Source organism: Perognathus longimembris, chromosome 2, assembly GCF_023159225.1.
Source record: "Perognathus longimembris pacificus isolate PPM17 chromosome 2, ASM2315922v1, whole genome shotgun sequence".
NCBI lineage: Eukaryota > Metazoa > Chordata > Mammalia > Rodentia > Heteromyidae > Perognathus > Perognathus longimembris.
The window spans coordinates 56,341,560-56,360,213 of record NC_063162.1 but is presented as its reverse complement, the minus strand read 5'-3'; the positions used below and the strand labels follow the sequence as shown (position 1 = coordinate 56,360,213).

The following is an 18,654-nucleotide window of genomic DNA, read 5'->3' as shown; positions in this document are numbered from 1 at the left end:
TCACTTTAGACTGCACCAACCACACCTACTTATAGCCTGAATTAACAATCTATATGTGCTTGCTTTTGTATGCTAATACCTCCTTTTGGGCTTCAGCACCGATGGCTCACCCCTCCTGGATAGCTTTCATGTTCTAGAACACCTCTTCTCTCCCACCTACTCATGGTGATTTAGTATTTCTCAGATCAACCTGCCCTCTTCCTGTCATCTCATCCTATATTCACTTATACCTTCCACTCAGTCCCTACCACTAACAAGCACACAATCCAACAGTGATTAGATGTGTGTCTAGGTTAAGCACAATGCACCACAGCCAGTGAAATGAAAGTGTTATGAAAACACACTTGTCTTCATTAGCTCCCTGGTTTCTTCTAACCAACACTTGCGCCTTCCCATTCTCTTATAAGTTGGTTAAGCAGTCCCATATCTTCACAAAATAACCCCTGATCTCTGCTTCCACCTCACAATTCAGACTCCATTTCTCATATGATATATGTGAATTACTTCCTGTAAGAAACTTACTTCAATGTATTCTCATCTAGTAACATCAGCCATCTCTCTAGGAGATAAAATACCTTATCTTTCCTTTGCTTTGAAAGATCTAAATCTTTCAGAATGTCGTACAGAGGAAATCCAGATCCTTGGCCCAGGAATAAGAATATAATACAGGTTTGGAATAGCACCATTTAAAAGCAATTTGAACTTCTGTTCCCCTGCTTACAAGCTATGTTAACTTTAGCAGGTAACTTTATATCTCTATGCTTTCTCATCCACAAAAATAGGGATTTAAAAAAAAAATGGACCCAGCAATGCCATTCCTGGGCATTTGTCCAATAGACCACAAACAAGGTCATACTAAAGCTACCAGCACAACCAAGTTCACAAAAGCATTATTTACCATAGCCAAGATATGGAATCAACTCAGATGCCCTTCAGCGCACAAATGCATCAAGAAAATGTACATAAGCCAAAGAAATACTGGTTGCATGGTATCCCTCATTTGTTGTAATTAGAAAATGCCTATAAATCTGCAAGTAAACGCACTGAATGGAAAAAGACAGTTGGACATGATAAAGTATACAGGACTCTGGACATTCACCAAAGGAGGATATTCTTAGGAGAGGATCACAAAGGTTCAATAGATATGAGCATATGATACTAAATGATTATCAAAATGAACTCCAAGAAATGGATATAAGGGGCTTATGTTACTTTGCTTCTTGCATTTTTTTCCTCCTCTGTCACTATTTTTGATTTCTGTACCTTTCATCTCATGTATGATTACCTATTTTGAGGAGGTTAAGGGGGAGCACAGAAATTATGAGACCAAGGGTGAACAAATGTAGCAGTGACATTCACTAGACAGTGTTGAAAATGAACTACACAATTTGCAGGGGAGATGGTTCCAAGGGAAAAACTGGGAGAAAACAAAGGAAGAGGTGACACTATTCAAAAAGAAATGTATTCATTGACTAAGTTATGTAACTGTAGCCACTCTGTACATCACCTTCACAATAACAAATAAAATTTAAAAATTACAAAACTTAAAACTACCTTCTGAGTAGCTATGAGAAGGAGGGAACTCCACGCTAAGTATCAGCACAGTGAATCTGTTAACCATTTTCCTTGACTATCTCATCTATCTAAAACATATCACTCCCTAAATGGAGAAGGTAACCAAGGTTATGTTTCATGTATTTTAGAATGATTAACAACTAAGAAGTAAATTAGAAATAACTGGTTAATCTTGAACCAACACAAAAACCTTTAATACAACTGCATTCATAATAATGTTAGTTTACGGGTGCAGAAAAAGAAGGAGAAAGAGTTAATAAATGCAATCATGCTACTCAGCATACACTTTGGGGAAAATGACCTATGTAACTATGGGCAGGGGTGAGAAGAGGAAACTGGGGGAAAAGTAAAGAAAGGAGTGACATGTCCAAAAAAAAAAGAAAAGAAAAGATATCTGATTTATGAAATGGTAGCCCGTCTGTACAATACCTTAATAATAACAATAAAATTATTTTTAAATTTTTTAGTTTGTCTAAAAATTACCACGATTTCTTTTTAAAAGCAAGTGACTATCTTTTTTATTATTAAAAAAAAGTCATTTGTTTCCCATTCAATTTCAAACTTACTGACAAGAATGGTGATTCACACTTGCAATCCTAGCTACACAGGAAGCTGAGCACTAAGATCAAAGGTTACAGCCAGTCTGAGCAGGAAAGTCCGTGAGACTCTAATTTCTATTTAATCAACAAAAAGCCAGAAGTGGAGAAGTGGCTCAAGTTGTAGAATCCCAGCCTTAAATGGTAAAAGCTAAGTGAGAGTTGGGAGGCCCTGAGTTCAAGCCCCCCATAACATCATTTTAAAAAGTTCAAAATCAACTGGTTTTCTGTAACACAAAATCTACATAATCAAATTCCACTTCACTGTATATAATTTAGTTTACTAAAGATGCATATATATAACAAAACAAAGTCTAAAGCTCAATAAAAAGCATGCATCAAATGAAGGAATTCTCACACTTTATAATCAAAACTCAAAAATCACAGTGTGTGTGTGTGTGTGTGTGTGTGTGTGTGTGTGTGTCAGTCGTTGGACTTGAACTCAGGGCCTGTGCACTGTCGCTGAGCTTTTTTGGACAAAGCTGGCGCTCTACCACTTGAGTCACAGCTCCACTTCTGGCTTTTTTAGTGCTTTCTTTGAAGCTAAAAGAGTACCCTCCTGAGGAGCTTGAATAAGAAGTATGAACTACCAGCCCCTGACCTCAAAAATCACAAATTTTTTTTTGGGGGGGGGAGCAGTCCGGGGGCTTGATCTCAAGGCCTGGGCACTGTGCCTGTGCCTCAAGGCTAGCATTCTTACCACTTAAGCTACAGTGCTACTTCAGCTCTATTGGAGATAAGAGTCTCACAGGGACTTTTCTGCCCAGGCTGGCTTTGAACCATGATCCTCAGATCTCAGCTTCCTGAGTAGCTAGGATTGCAGGCATGAGCCACCAATGCCCAACTAACATCACAATTTTTAAGTCAATGATTCCAATATAAAAAATTACAAAGCCTTCTACACTAACCAAAATGACGCAGACCAGAAATGCTTTTTAAAACACTAACACTTACATCAATGTTAATGAGAATTGGTGAAACTATTTCAGTAGATTTATAGGCAAAAGTAAACAATCCATATAGAGCAGAAAATAAAGCTAGAAAAGTGCTGCCACTGTTTTTCTACTGTTGATTCTTTTATCATTTCAAAAAACAAAACTCTTAAAAACCAAAAGGCAGACAGACTCCAGCTAAATTTCACTGGAGGCAGTACAAAAATACCGCTCAAAAGTATACCTGGCAGTATCTTTGAAGCTGACAAAACCTTCAAACCCTATGACCTTGTAATCCTTCCCCTGAGCCTTTAGTCTCAAGAAAGGAAATAAATGATGACCATATGGCAGAACACTAGCTGAAGAATGTAAGGCTTACTACTGAATCAGTAAAGACAAAAGGGATGAAATGTCTGGACAAGACTCAGTGGGGATATTTTAGTAAGCTAAGGTTTAGAGAGGTCAAGAAAGGCAAGTATACATAATAAATACAAGACTTACAAAACGGTAAGCAACCTAAAATGTCCAAATATTAAGAAAGTGATTCAACTCATGGTAATAGTAAGCTGTCAAAAGGTAAAGATATATTACATATAAAGCAAATAAGAAGCTCTGTGCTGCAGTTTCATTACAAAATCATGCAGATGTGACAAGAAATTTAAAACAAGCTTATTTTGACTTGACTTCTTGGACTATTACATCATTTGCAAACTAAAAAGCCTGTCGGAATTGATCAGGCCTCTTCCACTAAGTACATATTTCAAAACTGGCTTTTCAGAGGCATAAAACCACAATCATTAATTTATTCCCCTAAAAACCTATCACACAGGAGTAATCAGAGAGGCTATTCTTGTGTAATTTTAGCCATGTTACCAGCTAGCTCTAATCTTACCATACTAAATTCTCATTTTACCATCAAAACATAACTGTCTGCAGGATCTCCATATGGCAACCAGAAGCCAGTTGTTATGGGGCATCTGGAGAGACGCCTCAAACACTGAAGTTAAAACTACATGGCTGAGTGGAATGGTGGTGATTGGGTTTCTCCTGGACTCCCCAAGGAGTTATCATGTTTCTCAACCACTCACAGGTTCCATATCCCCCAGAATGGCAGCTAAGGATCCAAAAAGAAAGAAATTACAAGCACATTCATTTTCCATGTGAAAAAACAGCAAATTCCTAATTTTCTTCCACTGCACAATAATATAGTTAAAAAAAAAAAAAAAAGCATGGGGTCAAGTCAGGAGATGTGAGATAGAAAGCATCTCATGTAATCTCAGGCTTTTCAGAGTTTAGCTGCTCAATGGCAAATTTTTTTTTAAACTGAACCAGGAACCTATTTATTCTTTCAAGTTCAATAACTATTACCTCAACATACCCCTTTCCCAGTACACACCCACTTCTCTCAGTCTCTACTCAGATGGTAAAACAATGATTAAAACTTAGAAGTAGGAGACTAAGAGCAAAGGTGAAATACAAAGATAGTCAAAAGACTTGGATCACATTCTAGCTCTGTTCCTTTATACCCACATGACCTTGGGCAAAGTACTGCACTTCAAAATAAAGTTCCAGAACCAATGAAACAGCAGTCTTTACTGGCTGTATCCCACTTACTCCTCAACCATAAGATGGAATGGTCTGGAAATTTTGTTTTTGTTCTAACTAGAATTTCATAAATATCCAGCAACTACTTTTATTTCTTGGATATTCAAAAATACCTTCTACAACCAGGCACCAGTGACTCACACCTGTAACCCTAGCTACTCGGGAGGCTGAGAGCTGAGGATCCAGGTTTGCAGCCAGCCTGGGCAGGAAAGTCTGTGAGACCCTCAGCTCCAATTAAGCAACAAAAAAACCAGAAGTGGAACTGAGGCTCAAGTGGAAGAATGCTAGCCTTGAGCAAAAAAGCTCAAGAATAGAACCCAGCACCAGCACAAAAACAAAAACTTTCACAGCATTTTCTTAAGTTTTGTGATACTGAAGTAATCTAACCTATATTTCCTATCTTTTTTTTTTTTGGCCAGTCCTGGGCCTGAGCACTGTCCCTGGCTTCTTCTTGCTCAAGGCTAGCACCCTGCCACTTGAGCCACAGCGCCACTTCTGGCCGTTTTCTGTATATGTGGTGCTGGGGAATCAAACCCAGGGCCTCATGTATACAAGGCAAGCACTCTTGCCACTAGGCCATATCCCCAGCCCCTATATTTCCTATCTAAAGCTATGTGTAAGCCTGAAACTATTTCTCACAAATGTATTCAGTAAACAGCTTTTGAGCACCTGTACCATACAACAAGATGTGCCAGAATAGCAAACTCCAGAAGAAACTGAAAAGCCTGGCACAGAAGCAAATAATTAACTACCAGTTTGCAAAATGTCAACTGCAGTATGCGCACAAACTTCTGGATCAGTGACTGGACAAGAACAACTCAGGTGGTATTTCAGTAATGTTGTGATGTAATGTTATTTACTGGGAGAAAAAGAATTCTCAACAGAGAAAACCAAGCAAAACCACAAAGGAAGATGTCACCTTTTTCAAATGACCAATCATTTTACAGGAAGAGAACAGGCCTAAAGTAGAAGATAAAGCTAGAACAGAGACAACAACCAGAAATGGTATAAAACTGGATTTTGAGACTTCATATGAAGAGTCTGACATGAAACCAAAGCTTTCTTCTTCCCCCATACAGTAAAAGTAACATAAGCTAAAACACTAATTGTAGAAAGGTAGAAAAAATAATTTTAATGAAAAATTCTTGCTCTCAGAATGACTTTAGCACTTATTATGACATATAACCTGACACTGAGGTAAGACAGTATAAATTATGGCATATATAAAATTATGCATTTTAACCTAAAGATTACCAAAAATCAATGTTGCTGAGATCACTAAAGAAAACCACAAAACTGGGTGCTGGCTCACCTGCAATACTAGCTACTCAGGAGGCTGATATCTGAGGATAACAGTTGGTGGCCAAACAGAGAAGAAAAGCCCATGAGACTATTATCTCCAATTAACCAGCAAAAAAGCTGGAAGTGTAGCTGTGGTTAAAGTGGCTGAACATTAGCCTTAACAGAAAAGGCTAAGGGATGGTGCCCAAGCACTGAATCCAAGCCCTACCACCAGAACTGAAGAAGAAAACAAAAACAAAAAAGCACCATATAAGAAAACAACAAAGAGCTTAAATCAGTTAAGGGAGGCAAGTCCAAAAAGAAGACTGACTTCAAGAAAGACATCAAGCCAATGTTTACATGTCATGCTTGGATTAGAGATTAGAAGACATTTTGTATCTTTTGCAGAACAGTATCTTATCTCTTTGAAAGCCTAAATGATGATCCATACGTATAAAAACATACACACATATACATACTTGTCTATACATATGGCCAAATGTGTATCACCAAATGTATACGGTCAAATGAGTATGTGCCACTAATATTTTAATGCTCAAAAGAAACGGAAATCCTTTTTAAAGGTCTAATTTGAAATGCTTAAATCTCCTTGTCTCTCTCCTCCTAAGAGTGAACCATTCAATCTAGGACCAGGAAGAGTCTGTGCATCAGTAATTCTCACACTGCTTAAGGCCTAGCGTAGGAACAGCAACCCTAATTGGCTACGTAGCCTACAGAGATGAATTTGCAATTATTGAAATTCAAACTCAAGCTCAGCCACCAACCAGTGAGCACCAAAGAAGCATTCCTCCTTTTCACTCGGTTAAGAAAGTAGGTGCATTTTTTTAATGCCCAAAAATAGCACCTATCCAAAGTGAAAAGAATGAGCATCCAAATCACAGCCACGGTGTGAAGATGCACCGAAGTTTTGTCTCAAGATGAGTTTTAGGGCGTGTCTTTGTTTTCAAAAATATAAATAAATAGGAATGAAAGCTCGCTGCTACAGGGCGCCCCAGGACTTTCCCCCAGCAAGCCTCCGGAGCATCCTGACGGGGAAGTCACGGTGCATCTCAGCCTCGCCGCGATTTCCCCGCGGAGGAAGGGAGGAGGCGGCGCCCCGGGCGACCCCAGGCCCCCGGCGTCCGTCCCGGGCGTCCGTCTCCGGCCCGCCGGGCAGAGGCGCCGGCCTCGCCGCTCCACGCCCGCCAGTGACAGGCAGCCTACGGCGCCTGAGGGGGTCGGAGGAAGGGCGGGAGACCCGCGGGCGTCCGCGCCCCAGCCGGGCCCCGCGGCCTCGGCCCCGCCCGGGACCGGACCCCCAGTCCCGGGCTGCCGCGGGCGCCCGCTACGACCCCAGCGCCGGCCCGCACCCGGCTCCCGCTCACCCTGCGGAGGTCGCGCTGCCTCCGCGACGGTGGCCTTGGCTGAGGTTCGCCCAGCGAAGCGACCTTCAGACGCAAAGGACAGAAAGCGAAGCCGGGGCCCCCGCCCGTCACGTCCCGGTCAGCTCCGCCGCCCGAGCCGTAGCAGCCAGCATCGCGTCCCGGGCCTGAGGGAGCGCCGGACTCCACAGCACCGCGCCCCCTCCCTCGGACTCCTCCCGCCCGGACTCCGCCCTCAGGGGCCCCTGCGCAACGCGCGCGCGCAGCCCCGCCCCCCTGGAGCGCTGTGCGCAGGCGCGAACCTCACGGCGCCGCGCCCCTCCCGCCGCCCAGCTCCTGCCTCCCATTTGACTCCAGCCGCAGCTATCTGGTGGCCCCGCCCTGCCTTTCTCAGCCCCGCCCCTACCCCGTGGCCACCTGCTCCAACTCACCTTGGCCTCCCTGCCCTCTGACTCAGTCCTGCCACAGACATCAAGTCGAGATAGCCCTGTGGACCAACGCCTGCTTCTTGACTATGGACCAAACCTGCCACCTCCCTGTTCAGACCGAAGAGTTAGGAGTGGTCTGAACACTGGCACTAGCATGGCTCTTCCCCTGCCCTTCTACACTATGGACCACACATATCCTACCTATCTCACCACAACACTGACTCTGGCTAAGACCATAGGGAAGCGTTCCCACCTAATCATCACCCACCATCGGCCCTTCGTGCTACACCCTCCCCCCACCCCCTGCCCTCAGTGCTAAGATTCCCTGGGTCTGAATTTTCTTTTGCCAGGGACCACGTCTTCGTGCCTTTGAAGACTGCTGCTATCCAAAGACCATCTCTTCCCTCCTTCCTTCCTTCTAGATGGTTGGACCAACCCTGAGAATCCTTATCCTGCAGCGCTTCATATCTGGCCTGCTGCTGATGCACGAGATCTGCCCTTACACCAAACTAGCTAAACTGAAATCTTTGCTGGTCCCAATAGCTCGACTACAGTAAGTAACATTAAATAAAAGAGAAATTTTTGAAAATTATCCACTTCTATGTCTCCAGACCAGGGACACTCAATGGAGGAAAGAGGGGACAGCAATGTTTGATTTATAAAGTCATATCTTACATGATAATAGAACTTTATATTTATTTATGTATTTTAGCATTAAAAAATTTTGTTACCTTTAACAAAGGGGTTTCAATTCACCATGTCAGTTTATGAGTATCAATGTATCTGATCAATGTCACCCCTTCCATACTCATCTCTTCCAACCCTACCCATCCCCTTAAGTTACCTGAGTCCATTTTTATTTATGTACATTGAATATTATGATCAAATTCACCCACCTTTCAGCTCTCTAGTTACCTATATCTTTATATTTCGTAAACAACAGAAAACAGTACTTTTTAATCAAAGATCAAATATTAATATATTTAGTTTCTTGATGAATGTGTATGCTTAAAATATTGAGAAAGTCTATAAGTCTAAATATATATACATATATATGCTCTACAATATGTCTTTGGGTTGAGATCATTAGACAGCCTGAGAGCTCTTCAACATGCCCCTCACACACACCACTCAACAGATGTGGTTGTTAAAATGTGCTTTGGGGTTTAAGCCATCAGCTAAATTGAAAAATGGGAAAAGGAATGGTCTTCTTGGCTTGTCCTTGGGAGTTAGGAAAGATGCTACTTTCTCAACATAGAAGAATCTGGAAAGAAATATCTCTCAAGTCCCAAACCAGGAAGAATTTTGTTTTTCTAAGTGCTGATTTGCTGTCTTGTGACTCCTGAATGCTTGGGATGATTATATATTCTGTTTTCTTTGGCAGTTGTGAAGTACTAGGTCACTCTTCCCTTCCTCTTCTACAAAGGTAAGAGTACTTCCTTAAATTGATTTTCCCTATTCACATTTTGTTCTTTTCCTGATGTTCTTCTTTTCTTGGTTTCCATTATGTCACATTGATTATATAACCATTAGGCATTGCTTCAATGTGTACCCTTGGGTTTTAATTCATGGGATGACCTTGATGACATGAAGAAGTCAATAGTATTGAAACATGTTTAGTTATTTTTGGTTTTGTGCCAGTCCTGGGCCTTGAATTCAAGCCGTCATATTCTTGAGTGCCTTCTTCCCTCACACCTGGGGGCTCCCCCACTTAAAACACACCTCTACTTATGGCCTTTTGCTGGTTAATTGAAGCTAGGCTTCCCAAAGAACTATGATTTTAGGTATTCACCACTGGTCAGTAGTAACTGGTTTTTATGACTTACATTTTCTTTGAATTGGACACACTGAGCAGTGCAGAGCCATGGGAAGAAGCATCACAGTTAGTCAGGATGAAGCACAAGACAGAGATTTACTGCAATTTCTGTGAGAGAAGAAAACATGGGAAGGTAGACATCTTAGAACTGCCTAGTTTAAATAAGGTCAGAGGCCTTGAGGCTATAGGAATGTTCTCTAGTTCTCCAGTTATCTGATACCTGGACCTGGATGATTTAGAGCAAGGGAAATACTGACTTGGCATGTGAAAGTTAGATAAAGGGGGTAGTTGAGTAGCTTTAAACTGTTTGATGAATGTATAATAAGACTTTCACATGCCCACAAAAGGTAGATTGTAAGACAGGTGTAAAAGTTGTTATAGGCCATAAGTTTGGATCCTAAGAAAGTATATTTAGAATAACACTTAGAAGTATTCATTATATATATGTACATATATACATATATGTACATATATATATATATAATCTCCTGACCCATGAGGGTCTGAAGCCTGTGTATGGCTAGAATTAAGGATAAGAAGGCAGACAAGCTGGGCATTAGTGGCTCATTCCTATGATTCTAGCTACTCAGGGGGCTGAAATCTGAGGATTCTGAGGATTTCTATTCCAAGTAAACTCTGGCAGAAGAGTCCATGAGATCCTAATCTTCATTTAACCTCCAAAGGTAACTGGAAGTGGAGCCGTGCTTTAAGTGGTAGAGCACTACCCTTGAGCACAAAAGGTCAGGAAAGCATCCAGGTCCTGAGTTCAAGCCCCAGGACTGGCACAAAAAAAGGCAGACAAAGCTGAGCAGTGGTTCACAAATTGTAGTATGTTTCAGAAACCTCTAGGAGGTTTGATATAACATGGATTGCTAGACCCCAAACCCAGATTTTCAAATTCAGTAGCCCTGGGATGGAATCTAGGAATTAACATTTCTAATAAATTTCTGTTTTTAATACTGCTTCCACAGGGATCATATTTTGAAAAACATTATACTAGAATTGCCTTTTTAAAGTGTGTGTGTGTGTGTGTGTGTGTGTGTTGGTTGGTTCCGGGGCTTGAACTCAGAGCTTGGGTACAACCCCTGAGTTTTTTTGCTCAAAGCTAGCACTCCACTATCAAGCCACAGCTCTAAAACTTCTGGCTTTTTTTTTTAAACTTCTGGCTTTTTTGATAGTAAATTGGAGATAAGAGTCTCATGGACTTTCTTGAGCAGGCTGGCTTTGAACCATAATCCTCAGATCTCAGCCCCCTGAGTAACTAGGATTACAGCCATGAGCCACCAGTACCCAGCTTTATTTTTTTAAGTAGTTGTACAAAGGTAAAATTCTACAGGTCATGAAGTACAATGCATCTGGATCAATGACAGTCCTTCTATCATTCTCCCTCATTAGATTAACTTTAACCATCACCACACTAGGTGGGAAGGAACATCTCCAGGAATTCCTGAAAAATTGATGAGACACAAAAGTCTAAGTGTCACTTACTATCATGTGAACAAATATCACAGCTGTGGAGCCTTCAAGTACTGGATAACAGCTGAGGGCTTGACCTCTGACCTTGAGCTAGGGAAATAGACAGAAGACAAAAAGTCAGAGGCTGACAGTATAAAAATGCCACGCTAGGGCCAGGTGCCCACAACTCACAACTGCAATCCTAGCTACTCAGGAGGCTAAACATCTGAGGATTGTACTTTGGAGCCAGATTAGGCTCTTATTACCAATAAACCACCAAAAACCTGGAAATGGACCTGTGGCTCATGGGACAAATTGCCAGCTTTGACCAGAAAAGTTTATGGACAGTGCCTAGGCCTGAGTTCAAGCCCTAGGACCGGCACAAAAAACAAACAGACAAAACCCCTAAAATCCATATCTTCCATGTTCTCCAATTTGCTAGAGTAGCTTCAAGCCCTTCTTTCTAACTCTGACTCCATCACTTGCTTGCCTTCTTTGCACCCCACCAGAGAGGCTCAAGAGGGCCTCTAGTTTCCAAATGTCATCTTTTGACTTTAGAGGAACTCCACATTAATTTTATGCTTTCTTCCCATGGGAGGAAGGCAAATTAAGCCAACAGAGTTATGAACCTGATATGCACTAGATCCTTACTATAGTACTTTGTTATTTTATTTTCTATTTTAGGTGTGAAATTCCTTTATATTTGTGTTTCCACTTTTATTGTGCCACATATTTCAGGTAATCCAATTTCCTATGATAACTACTTTAGTTGTATTACAGATTGTAGATCAGTAAATTTTTCAATTTTTAGAAAACAATCCCTTTAACTTAGGGTTGTTTAATAGAACATTTCTAAATCTCCATAACAACAAGAAGAAAAACTACTGTCATGCACTCCTCTCCTCCAAAGTTATAAATAATATGTTCAGAGCAATAAGGAAGAAAATTGACCCCCTGATACAAGAATAGATGTCATAAAAAAATGTTCTCAACACACAAAAGAGTCCTTGGAAATGAAAAAGATACAGCAGTGATGAAACTCAGTAAAAGCAATAGCAAATAAAGAGGAAGTCTGCAATTTGGAATGCACAAGGGAATAAAAGATCTGAGAATAGGAGGCAAAAAAAAAAAACCCAATGGATTTTATCTGAAACCTTTCAAGATTCCTGGGTAACTAAGAAGTCCTACCTGGCAGGTAAGTTGTGAGGCAGATTCCCAATGGGAAAAGATTTCAGGCAGGAGGCTCCATAAGCACGACATGGGTCCTGTGCCTGGCCTGCTCTGTAGAGCTGCCTCTGGGCATTCATACAACCATCCTCTGATTTGCTATTCCTTCTGGGCACTGTGCCAGACATGCTATGGTCCCTTCTTACAATTCAGACCTATTCCAGGCTGCATACACACCATAAATGGGACCACTCAAGGGCTAGGCTGTGGCACAGGACCAAGGCTATTGTCCTTCTTATATTCTGCTCCCTACCACTTCTTAAGGTTCTAGCCTTAAATCTTTCCAGTAAGTACCCTATAAACATTCATTTGCTTTCTTTTCTCAAACAATATGATGTGAAGTCCTTTCTGGCAAAGCTCTGCGAAGAGACCAGGTACCTGAGACTCACTCCTATAATCCTAGCAATCCAGGAGGCTGAGATCTGATAATCCCAGTGTGGAGCCAGCTTGACATATAAATCATTGGGAATCTTATCTCCAGATATGCAGCAAAAGCTAAAAGTGGAGGCATGGCTCAAGAGGCAGAGTACAAGTTGTGAGCAAAAAAAGTGATATGAGAGTGTGAGACACTGAGTTCAAACTCCAGGCCCTCTCTTCCCACGCAAATAAAAGATGTGTTGTAGTTGTCAGCAAAACCAATTATTGTACTTATAAATGGAGGCAGGTCTACCAGTGCATAGAAGCACAAAGGACTACTTTTCCCTGTGGGGAGAGAGGAAATACCTCCATTTTCTCTTGTTCCTGAGGAGAGATTAAAGGCTACTTATTAAGGCAGCAAAGATTTCACTTCATGCTTACATAACAAAAGCAATAGATATGTATGTACTGACATGAAAAACTGCAAGGAAGTATTCGAAGTGAAAAACCACATCTCACTGTGCTGAAGAAGAATGTGGCAGCTAAACCTAACCATCTAACTTGGAATCTTGGCAATATCCATTGCCATTTAAACTTCTGGAGACTTTGGGCAAGTTACTTTATTTGTCTAGTACCCAGTTTTCACAACTGTAGGTAGGTGTTAAATGAAATTGCTCTGTGCAGTCAATGAGTTAAATATATAAGTCCTGAGAATAATGCCTGTAATGTAAGAATTGCTGAATACTAACTAAATACAATTATAACTACTCTCACTGAGGAATTTGAGAGGTAATGAAATAACTAGGTATTCTTATTATAACATGCTTCCATTGATGTGAAATATTAAGATGTGATGATGATATAAATGTATTCACACTATTATTCAGATTTACAAATGTGTTCGTTTTCTAGGTTCCCTATAACAAAGCACTGCAGGCTGAATAGTTTAAACAACCAATAGAGATTTTTTCGTGGGTTTGGAAAAGTCTGACAGCAAATGGCAGTGGGACTGGCATCATCCTGAGATCTCTGTCTTTGGCTATAAACATTGGCATCTCCCTGTGTCTTTATATGGTGTTCACTTTGTGTATGTTTGTATTGAAATCCTTTTTGTTTTTACTAGGACACCAGGTCATATTTGACTAGGGTCTATACTAGAGAAAGTCTTTTAACTTTGTTTGCTTTTTTTCCCCCAGGAATTGAATTAAAGGGCTTTCTAGGCAGGTGCTCTACTACTTGAGCCATGCCTCCAGTCCTTTTTCACATGAGTATAAATAAAATCAAGTTTTGACACCTCATGCCACAAATCCAGGAGTCCTGAGTTAGGTTTGGCCATTCATCTCCTTATGCCAAATCAAAAGAGATGGTAAAGGGCAGAGAAAGGAGACTTATACATGGCAGCCATGGGAAGCCAGGACTTCAGTACATCATTAACCATCTTCAGAGGTACAGACATTGGCTTCATGTTAAATAGGGAGAACTGGGGGCAAGGGATGAGAAAGGTATGCACAGTTAAAAACAATCCCAAGTAACTGGTGGCCTTGTTGACGATTAGCCCGGTCTTTGTCCTTGGAGGAGTTCCAGAGAAGTTATCACATTACTACTGGAATGGAACAGGAACAAAATGGTCTCCTGGATTTTTTTCAGCTGTTTGCTTTAAGATAATAGGGAGAAGATATTGCTTGTTTGAGAGATCGTTGTCTTTCCACATCAGATTGATAACCTGTGGATCTTTCTTGGAGCCCATGAGGATTGAAAGTTGACTCAGCAGAGATTAGGTCAGAACAAAGGGCACAGGTTTAGCTGGAGGACTTCTAAGTTGCATCTTACAAGATTTTTGCTTTATGCTGGGATAACAGGCTCATGCCACTCTGCCCAGATATTGGTTAAGATGGAATCTTGTGAACTTTTGCCTGCACTGACCTTAGAGATCCTCTCATTTCCACCTCCCAAGAAGCAAAAATTATGGGTTTGAGCCACATGTTCAGCTTTATTTTAACTTTATTGCTTCCTTCAAGATGTAGTCTCCAAACATAAGAGACTTTGCAATCTAAACTGCTAGAAGTAGCTGAGAAAATTCAGGATTTCAACATGAATTTTAGAACACAATTCAGCCAATAATGACAGAGAAATATAAAGTCTTTTATTTCATGTAGACAATCTGGATTCCCTCCCCCCCCAAAAAATCTCTACCTGCTGAATCTTTTTTTAAGTACTGAAATATCCATCTATTTGAAATTTATATGTAATCTAAACAACACATTTTAAGAAGCTTTGAATCATTTTTGGATAAAAAGGCTCATGGTATCCAAGACTGCCCCCATTTTCTGACTTTGTTCTCTAAGATGATGTAACTATATGGGATGAGTGCTGTAGTTTTCAAGACCTTATAGAAATAGGAAAAAATTGAGTTTTTAAGTTTTCTTAAGCGTGTTGTCTTCTGCCCCCTCTCTCCTCCCATCCCTTCCTCTTTTCTCCCTTCCTTTCCCCTTTCCTCCCTGCTCCACTGCTCCTCTCTCTCCTGTCAGTTCTGCTCCTCACCACCCCATCTCTCACTTTTTAGTGTCAATACTGGAGCTTGAACTCATGGCCCAGACATTGTCTCTTAGCTTTTTTGCTCAATGCTGGCACTCTACCACTTGAGCCATACCCCCACTTGTGACTTTGGGCTGCTTAACTGGAGATAAAGATATCATGAAGTTTTCTACCCAGTTGGTTTCCACCCTCAATTCTCAGATCTTAGCCTCTTGAGTAGCTAGGATTATAGGCATGAGCCACCAGCATCTGCCTTGGATTAGGATTTTCACAAAGGAAAATTCAATTTAACACAAACTGTGTTTAGATCATAACTGACTTCTCCCTTGTGGAAAGGTCAGTACATATGCAATCCAAATTGGATGGGGTTATCAACTTCCTTAGCAGTCTACCATCTCTAGAGTATAATACTTTTTTGTGAGATTGTGCCCTGGTCCTGGGTCTTGAACTTGGGGCCTAGGTGCTATCACTGAAATATTTTTGCTCAAGACTACCATTCTAACACTTAAGCCATAGTTCCATTTTTTGTTTTTTTGGTGATTAATTGGGGATAAGAGTCTTATGGACTTTCCTGCCCACACTGGCTTTGAACCTGGATTCTCAGATTTCAGCCTCCTAATAGCTAAGATTGTAGACACAGTCATTGGCACCCAGCTTACAATGTAGTTGTTGACAAAGACTCTCTCCTTGAACAAATACTTCTGATCTTTTTCTGAATTCATTCTCAAATAGGTCTTTGTGTTTGTTGTTCAGCTTTAACAAGGATTGTACTACTTGGGTTTGGCTAGAATTCTCCATCCTTGATGTCTGATCACCTTCAATATCTGATTAGACTCCTCCTACTGTACAAATCTCCCCTCTCCAAGGTGGTGTGATCACTCCCACCTGCCTTCTGCAGTATCCCTACTAAGGCTGAGTCCAATTTTCCTTGATAATTTCTCTTAGATCTTCTGCGCCTCTCCTTAATCCTTAGCTATAAATTCCATTTTGTACTTTCTGTTTCCTTCATCTGATGCAATGGTCCTAAATAAAGTTTGTCTTGCTATCTTTAACAGGGTCATTGAACAATTTTTTTCTTTCATATCTTTGAGATATAAGTCAGCATTTATGTTCCAGGCAGTTGCCAACCAAAAGTTGGAAATAAAAAGCAAAGGACATGCTGTAGAAGCTTAAGGAACTTTCCTCCATGTTATAACAGGACACTTTCTCTTACATTTCTTCAGCCAAAGTTATAGTTCATGACATACTACATTAGAGGGAGACTGGAAAATATATTCTTTCTTCTCAGCAACCCTGTGCCCCTACACAAAATCTGCAAGTATCTAAGAAAAAAAAAGCATGGATATTAGGAATCATTTCTGCCACAAGCATTAGTGAAATGTCTAATTTCATCTCTTTTTAATTTCTTTCCTTGCATTAAGCAAAGAAAGCTAGTGGTTGACATACTGTGTCTGTGGAAATCTCTGGGGAAAGAAAGAAGAGATAAAAGCAAGCTGTATGGCAGTGGTTTATGTCTGTAATCCTAGCTACTCAGGATGCTGAAATTGGAGGATAGCAGTTTGAAGCCAGTCTTGGCAGGAAAGTAATGAGACTCTTATCTCCAGTTAACAACCAAAAAATCAGAATTGGAGCTTAACTCAAGTAGTAGAAAGCCAGTCTTGAGTAAAAAACTAAGGGATGTGTTTTTAAGGTATTATTTATTATCTTTAAGTGGTTGTTTCAATTCAGCATATCAGTTATGAGTGCAGTGCATCTTGATCAATGTCATCACCCCTTCTGTCATTCTCAAGACATTCTCCAGTGGAGAATTTACACAAGAAGTGGCCCACATGTAGATTTTAGGGTAAGCGGGAAAATTACAAAAGGAAGAGAAACATGTTAGGCTTCAAATAGACACCACTTCTTCATGTGCACAGTCATGTCCATAAACATTTCACTCAGTGCTGGCACTGTGTTTTTCTTGCCAGTACTAAGGCTTGAGTTGAGGACTTCATTGTGCTGACTGGATTTTTTACTCAAGGCTAGTGTTCTTGAGTCACATTTCCACTTCCAGCTTTTGCTCAGATCTTAGCTTTCTGAATAGCTAGGATTACAGGCATGTCAACCCCTGGAGCACATCAATGTCAGTAAGCGTCCCAAAACAAAACAAAGCAAAACAACACATCTACTGAATTGAAGGTGAGAGAGACTAAGTTTTTAGGAAGTGACAATGAAAATATATTAACCTGCTAAGAGATTTCATGCTTGGTGCTTGTACACAGGATCAATGAGTAAGGAAAAGGAGACATAATGAAGCCCTGAGAAGGATGTTGGCTGCTCCTCTTGTAACATGACCCCTTGTTTATCCAAAAGGAGAAACGTGCATATAATGCAGGAAGGATTGCTGATTTGATACTGCTGAGCCTTGCCCTAATGGTACAAATACCATTTGTCCGATATGGCTGAGGAGGCTTTGTGAATCTGGGCTCCTTGCCAGTCATCAGCATGTCATTGAAGAAGGTCCACAGACTCCCTTCCAGAAAAGAGCCATTCCCCTTTCCTGCTCAGTTGCTCTGTGGAAGAAATACAAGCACTAAGGCTAGCACTGTTTACTACTCTCTACCACTAGCAGGAGTGTCAGGGAAACCTGTGGGGATGACACATGTCTCTGAAGGTGGAGTGGATAGAAGAGGGTACACATTACAGAAAGCTTCCGTACAAGTAGAGAGAAGGTTTAGGGAGATTTGCAGAACGATCCAAGACATTTTTCTAAAGAGTTAAAAGCCTATTAGCAAGAGTGAACAGCGAGCTCTCTGTGTGCTGAAATGGAGTTCTCTCCAAGTCCTGATGTTAAAGTGCGAAAGCCAGGCACAGAGCAAGCACTTTGTGTAGTACATCACAAAATTTGAGTAGAGGAAAATAGATATATTTAATACATAAATATTTATAAACTCAAAGACCATCTCTGGGAAGACACTCAAGAAACTGGTAATCATGGGTGCTTCCTCAGAGCAGTAGTCTGATACTATGAGATGCAAAAAGAAAGAAGACACTGGCACTGGTGACTCGTACAGGTAATCCTAGCTACTCAGGAGGCTGAGATCTGAGATCATAGTTCAAAACCAGCTCAGGCAGGAAAGTTCAATTGGCTCTAATCTCAAAAAAAAAAAAAAAACTACTCAGAAAACTCCAGAAATAGAGCTGTAGCTCAACTGGTAGAGCACTAACTTTGAGCAAAAGAAGCTCAAGTACCGTGCCTAGACCCTGAGTTCAAACCCCAGGACCAGCAAAAAATTCTAAAAAAAAAGGAAAGGAGACTTAATTTCTACCTTATGTCAGTGTGCTAGCCTAGACAAGAAAGTCCATGAGACTCTTATCTCCAATTAACCAGCAAAGAGACATAAGTGGAGCTATGGTTCAAGTGGCAGAGCATCTAGGTAGCCTTGAGCAAACAAAAAAAAAAAAAAAAAAAAAACAATAACCCTC

General features: G+C 40.9%; 1 protein-coding gene and 1 long non-coding RNA gene across 5 annotated transcripts in view; one reads left to right on the top strand and one right to left on the bottom strand.

The window, feature by feature from the left end:
• Ccser2 (coiled-coil serine rich protein 2) overlaps nt 1–7,593 on the bottom strand; it is a 117,654-nt gene extending 110,061 nt beyond the window's left edge. For all 4 annotated transcript variants that reach the window (XM_048339176.1, XM_048339175.1, XM_048339181.1 and 1 more), the window contains exon 1: nt 7,375–7,593. The gene's annotated coding sequence lies outside the window, so the exon portion shown is untranslated. The remainder of the gene's footprint in view (nt 1–7,374) is intronic.
• Nucleotides 42–13,935, top strand: LOC125346531. Its single transcript, XR_007209955.1, has 3 exons — nt 42–327; nt 2,227–2,230; nt 13,924–13,935. It is a non-coding gene; the product is annotated as an uncharacterized LOC125346531 (long non-coding RNA).
• Nucleotides 13,936–18,654: the final 4,719 nt, after the last annotated feature.